Source organism: Atta colombica, unplaced genomic scaffold, assembly GCF_001594045.1.
Source record: "Atta colombica isolate Treedump-2 unplaced genomic scaffold, Acol1.0 scaffold125, whole genome shotgun sequence".
Taxonomy (NCBI): domain Eukaryota; kingdom Metazoa; phylum Arthropoda; class Insecta; order Hymenoptera; family Formicidae; genus Atta; species Atta colombica.
Window position 1 is genome coordinate 2,071,933 of NW_017259212.1, and position 6,202 is coordinate 2,078,134.

Genomic DNA, 6,202 nt, shown 5'->3' on the forward strand with positions numbered 1-6,202 from the left:
GGCTGTATGCGCTTGTTCTACCCGTTAAAAAAATAAGGGTTGGGCACCACAACGCAGGTAATTATACAAACGTAGCGGACACGAAAATGAAGAGAAGAAAATATACACACCATACAAAACGTTAACCGAGAAAAAATGGAATTATAATTCCATTTTTTATCAAACGCAATTTTTTCCCAAACATATTTTTTATATTTATCTTATAATCTTTAAACTAATTTTCATGATACATAAAAGCCCTTTTTTAATTAAGAAACGTTGTTAAAATTGATAGAAAAACTATTTGAAAATTTCTAAAAGACAAAAACAGAATCATTAATTAAAATAAAAAAGTATATATGATTTGACCAATTTATAAATTATCAAGTTACAAATTATCAAGTATCATATATATTCCTCAATATTCTTTGAATGTTTCAAATATTTCTAACAAATACGAGAACGCATAAAAACTTGCAATACATAATGTGTACATCATTCAAATGTATTTCTATGATTAAATGCACTTTAATCTCCCTATAATCGAATAATATGAGTATAATGATACCTGCAATTGAAAATAAACAATTGAATTAACGATTTTCAACAAAATTTGTGTTGGGAGTCACGGGTGCGATTGTAGATGTGATACATCCTTTGCGAGGCAGTACCCGTGCATTCGTGCGCACCTGTACACGTTTCTGCGTAGACAGGGAATCGTGTGTTGCGTATAGCCGGTAGATACAGCCGTGCTTAATTGCGAGGCAGGGGTGCGATGCCCGGTTATTTTAGCCCAGACTGACAGACGCGCGGACATGACAGCCGAGGAAGTCCGAGCTCCCTGTTCGCGCCGCGTGTGTAACAGCAGCAGCAGTAGCAGCAGTAGCAGCAGCAGCAGCAGCAGCAGCAGCAGCAGCAGCAGCAGCAGCAGCAGCAGCATCACAGTAATGCTCAACCACTCACATATCGTATTGCACTAATCATTTTCTTGACAGTTGCTAATTTTGTCAGAACGGAAAACATCGCTTCCTTTTTCACAAAAAGCACACTTTCTCTTCGTTTTATATCTCCACACGGGATAATTTCAAATTTGTTTTAGGAAATTGATTGTAATGATAATAATACGATACGTGTGACAGTAAATATTGCAATAGAATAAATATGTGCAATTGTTTATTTTCCCAGCATAACAATACTTTTAAATCTGACAAATTACATTTATTTCCACCGACGTAGATTAACTTTAATCTCGGTTCAACTTACTCTTTGTCATTTTCTAATCTTTAGAAAACTAGAAAAAGACGAAGAATAAGTTGAACTGAGATTAAAGTTAATCTACATTGGTGGAAACGAGCATTAGTCAATTTCAAAGTCTCTTATACCTTATACAATATCATGTTTGGATAATGTGATAAAAATAATAATTTTCAAATTTTCGCGTAATATAGGTATAAATTGTTTGTTCTATTATTGACGAGATAATTATCGTTACAGTAAGTTTTTCTTAATGAAATTGTTAAGAAATAAAGCTTCAAATGAATATTATAATTACAATTGTAATACGCAATCTAATTCTTAAAAAAATATGTTAATTGTGTACCTTAAAGTCTCTTTAATATTCAATTAATAATAAATTGAAAAAAATGTATCAAAAATATATAATTCTTAGACAAATCTTATAAATTTAAAAGTACGTTTTAATTATCAATAAAAATTTATTATGTTGAATAGTAAAAAATAGCGAAAATATATTTCTTAATTGCTAAGTTCAGGGTTAATGATTACAAAAATTTGGGAACCTCTATCATATGAATACACATTCACCAATATACATACGAACTATTACGTATCTTCACGTACGTAATGTATAGATAGGCGGTCGTCTCTTTGTATGCGCATGCACACGCCCGCAGATCTCCGTTAATACATCGAATACCCAACGGCCGTACAAGAGAATAGCGTAGTATAAAGCATAAACTACAATTAGTGGTAATCCGCGTGACACGGGCATGGCACCCTTTGCGCATATTAGAGCATTAGCTACCGACTCATACGAGCGAACCGTACATCATTTTGGGACGTTCCCACGTCTACTAGCAAAATCGTTAAATTTACGAAGAAACACGACTCACCCAATACATAATGAGTGAATATAACTTGTTTAGCATATAACTCGTACGATCATACAAATCGTATCGTTATTATTACAAATGGTAGATTTTTTTACAGCTAGATTTGTTGATCATAAATTTGATAAAATTCATAAAAAAAACTATTACTAATTATTATAAACTAAATATCAAAATAAAAAATAAGTTAGTAAACTATACTTTATTAGAAATGGATAATTATATAATATTATTCCTATTTGTATCGCACAGTTTCGTAATTATATTTGCTGCTTCTAAGTTCTGAAATCTCGTTACATTAATTATAGTGATAAACGGATCTCGCGAATGTGGTTGGATAATGTGGTTCTCGCGATTATCGAGACGTTGACGGTGCATCTTATGGATAAGGACGCTGTGAATTCTGCCACTTATCTGTATAGTCAAACTATGGGAATGGGAGCATCGCAATTTTATGGTTTCGCGGAAATAGATATGGACTACAGTCAAGAGCCAAGTGAAGCAAAACGTGATCGTAAAAAAAGAAAAGTATCAGTCTATTCTGCAAAGGTGCATCGTCTGCAGAATCTGTTTTAAGAGGATGAAAGATTCTTGAAATGTAAGTTCTTTTTCTAAGATTTGTGACGTAAAGTAGAATTATTTAAAAAGAAATTACAACGAGTCTAATCGTATTAGGCCATTATCGGTAAGAAGGCAGTTTATATGATATACCGATATATAGACAATTGCGACTATATATCTGCAATATTTATATTATTTTATGTATCTCTAAATATTAAAGTTTATGTAAAATAAAGTTGCATAGTTAAAGTGAAGTTTTTATGAATCATTTTATAGTAAGAAAAAAAGAAATAATGCAGACATACCTTTAATATACCAAGGAAATCAGTCTTTTTTTATTTTGTTATATTACTGCTTTGCATGTAATTCATAGAATTTGGCACATTTTTCTTATATAAAATTTTTTATATATAGACAAACGTTTGTAAAAAGTTATAGCTAATCATTATAATTCAAATCACATGTATTTTTATACAAAAAACATTTTATCAGAAAGAGTTCGAAATAATTAATTTTGTCTTGGACTAAATTGTGAAGCTAGGATGAAGTTTAGTTTTACAGGATTCAGGAATTGTATGGTACGTTCACGCTAGATAACCTGTGCCATATCAACAGTCAGTTCCAGTTACTTTGTAATAATTTGCCTAACAGATAGCTATGGAGTAACTTTTACTAGCGAATACAAATCAAGTGACCTGCATGAGTATCTATAGTTGAAAGTTTAAACTTGTTGACTAGATACACTGGTTTTCAACACTGTATTGTGTGGTATTACCCAAGATTTTCATAGATTTTTCGAATTAGTTCTAATTTTATATTTATAATCCGTTATTACAATTTTCATTTAATTAATTTAGTACATTTTTTATTTATTATTTTTATTTGTTCAAAATAAAAAAACTCAATTATAGTTGAAACAGATATATAATTAATATCTGTTATTCAGTTTCATCATATTAATTTATTAAAAATTTGTCGAGAATAAATATTAGTTTTGCATGATATTTTGTTAAAAGTAGTATTATTTTCTTTCACTAATTTTTCCTTTTTTCTTAAAAATAACTTTTTCATGTTAACTGTGTACAAAAAAATAAAAGTTTGTATATGTTTAAGTAACGCGTAACGATTTAATTTAGTCCTTATTGTTTAGTTACATATAGATATCTGAATTTAAGCTTATTAATTTAAGTACATATATTGTGAATATATTGCCAATAATGAGTTTGGAAATGAGTTTATATAAAGTTTTATTATACATTTTTTAATTCATGCAAAATTATGAAAGAGAAAGAGAAAGAGAGAGAGAGAGAGAGAGAGAGAGAGAGAGAGAGAGAGAGAAATACTTCATACAAAATCTGTAAACAGCGCGATATATAATTAATGTGTAATACTCGCGCGAAATGATATGAATAAAACACATTTATGATGTTTTATCAGTGAATGTAAAACATTTATTTTCTCAAAATAATCATTTATTAACTATTGCATGATATTACTCGATCGACACATGTTTATCTTCTAACAGCGCTAATCTTCATAACCATCACAGTATATGTCGCTGACAATAGAAATAAACAAGTAATATCCCATAGGGTATGTGCCAATCAAGTCTAATTGATGCCTAACCTGGACAAAGGAAATGTGGTATGGAATTCCAATTCCTTCATTTCAATCAACAGAAAAGTTTAGAGCAACAGCCTCGGAATGAAGCAAATGTGGTTCGCAGAATTGGCCTCATCGGTCACCAGAGAAGCGTGGAACAGCGTAGTTCCCTCTGCCATTCTCATTTGCGGTTGTCGGTCCACTGCCATTCCGCCACCCTCGCAACCGCTTTCGTCCTTTACACCTTCGTATATTTCGTTCTAGCAACATCATGTTACGTTGTAAGTCTCCTCCGAACGGCCGTAAGATGCATAGTGATTGATTGTTCGGTGCTTCGGTATACATCGAAACTATTGAAAACGGTCGAAGCGGAATCCAGCAATTCGATTCTCACGCAATGTACCAATTAAACCATCTTGAAACAATAGATGATGTACTCACATAACGAAAGAATTTTCAATAACAATGTCAGCAGGCATTTTCTAAATTATGTGTGTGTGTGTGTGTGTGTGTGTGTGTGTGTGTGTGTGTATGTGTGTGTGTGTGTGTGTATTCTACCAATTAATCTATTATCATCTAAAATATCTATGAATTGATCATAAGATATATAAAAATGTTTTCTTTTGTTAATATTTTGAATAAATAAATTGTTATTTAAAAATAATCTATGGTTACATATATGGTATATATATATATTTCTTTCCTATCTCCATCTTTCCAATTTTATCCCAGACATTAAGACATAAGACATTAAGAGATAAGTCTTTAAGACAAATTTTAGACGCTAAAGAGACGTTTCATATCTTTTAGGTATTTTGTATTGTCTGGGATTGTATAATTTATATAATCTATCAGAGAATATTATATTTTCAAATTACTATTGATAATAATAAATTGAATTTTTTCAAAAGTTTTTTTAGTTTCCGATTAAATCAAAAATAAATATTATGTCTTTAAAAAAATTTCGTAATCCAAAAAATAAAATTTTTTTATGTTTATTGTAATATAAGATTTGTAATTATAAAGAAAATCTATCAATAAGATTTTAAATGTGCATAATAAGATATTAGAAAGGAAGAAACATATACAGATTGTGATGAAAGGAATTTCTGAACTTTCATTAACGCAGTGCACACGTGTAGAAGCAATAAAGTGCACAACCTATTATGTGTATAGTCTCTCAAACTTGAAAATCTAGTCAAGAGTCAATGTGTGCCAATTACGAGAAGCTATCTAAATCTCCCTCGAGGACTCTTCTCACTTCAAATGTGAAATATAAGTACATCATTAACAAAATAGGTAAAGAGTTAATATCGGGAAGTAATTTACATAAATTATTAATATCTACACAAGAATATCTATAGAAATAATAAGAATAATATTTAAGCATTTATAAATTATATACGATGAAATCTATAATCTAGTCTTATATCTATGCGCCTATTACAATTTTTGTAGATATATATTACTTTAATATGTATTTTATAAAGAATTACATATATTTATCCATCTAGAAGAGAAAAAGCTCTTTTTTTTTTGTAAATTTTAATATAAGTTAGCAGAATGTATATGAAACAATAATAAAATCCAAGAAAAAATAAATATATTTTGATTTGATCATATATTGGGTTGTCCGGATAGTTCGTGCTGCAAAAGATTTAAATTCAATAAATGTATATTAAAATTTAAATCTTCTGGGTTTCAATTTTTCTTCAAAATCGGCACGAACTTTCCGGACAATCCAATGTTTAAAAAATTCAAAATAAAATAAAGTTAAATTGTATTCTAAATCATACTAGTAACATATATATATTAGGTGTACAACTTTGCTTCCGCCGTTTTTTTTCCGAAATTCGAGGCTTTATTGTAAAAAACTGGTTATACATTTATGATTCAAAGTATTGTCCATCGCTGGCCACTACTTTCTCCCA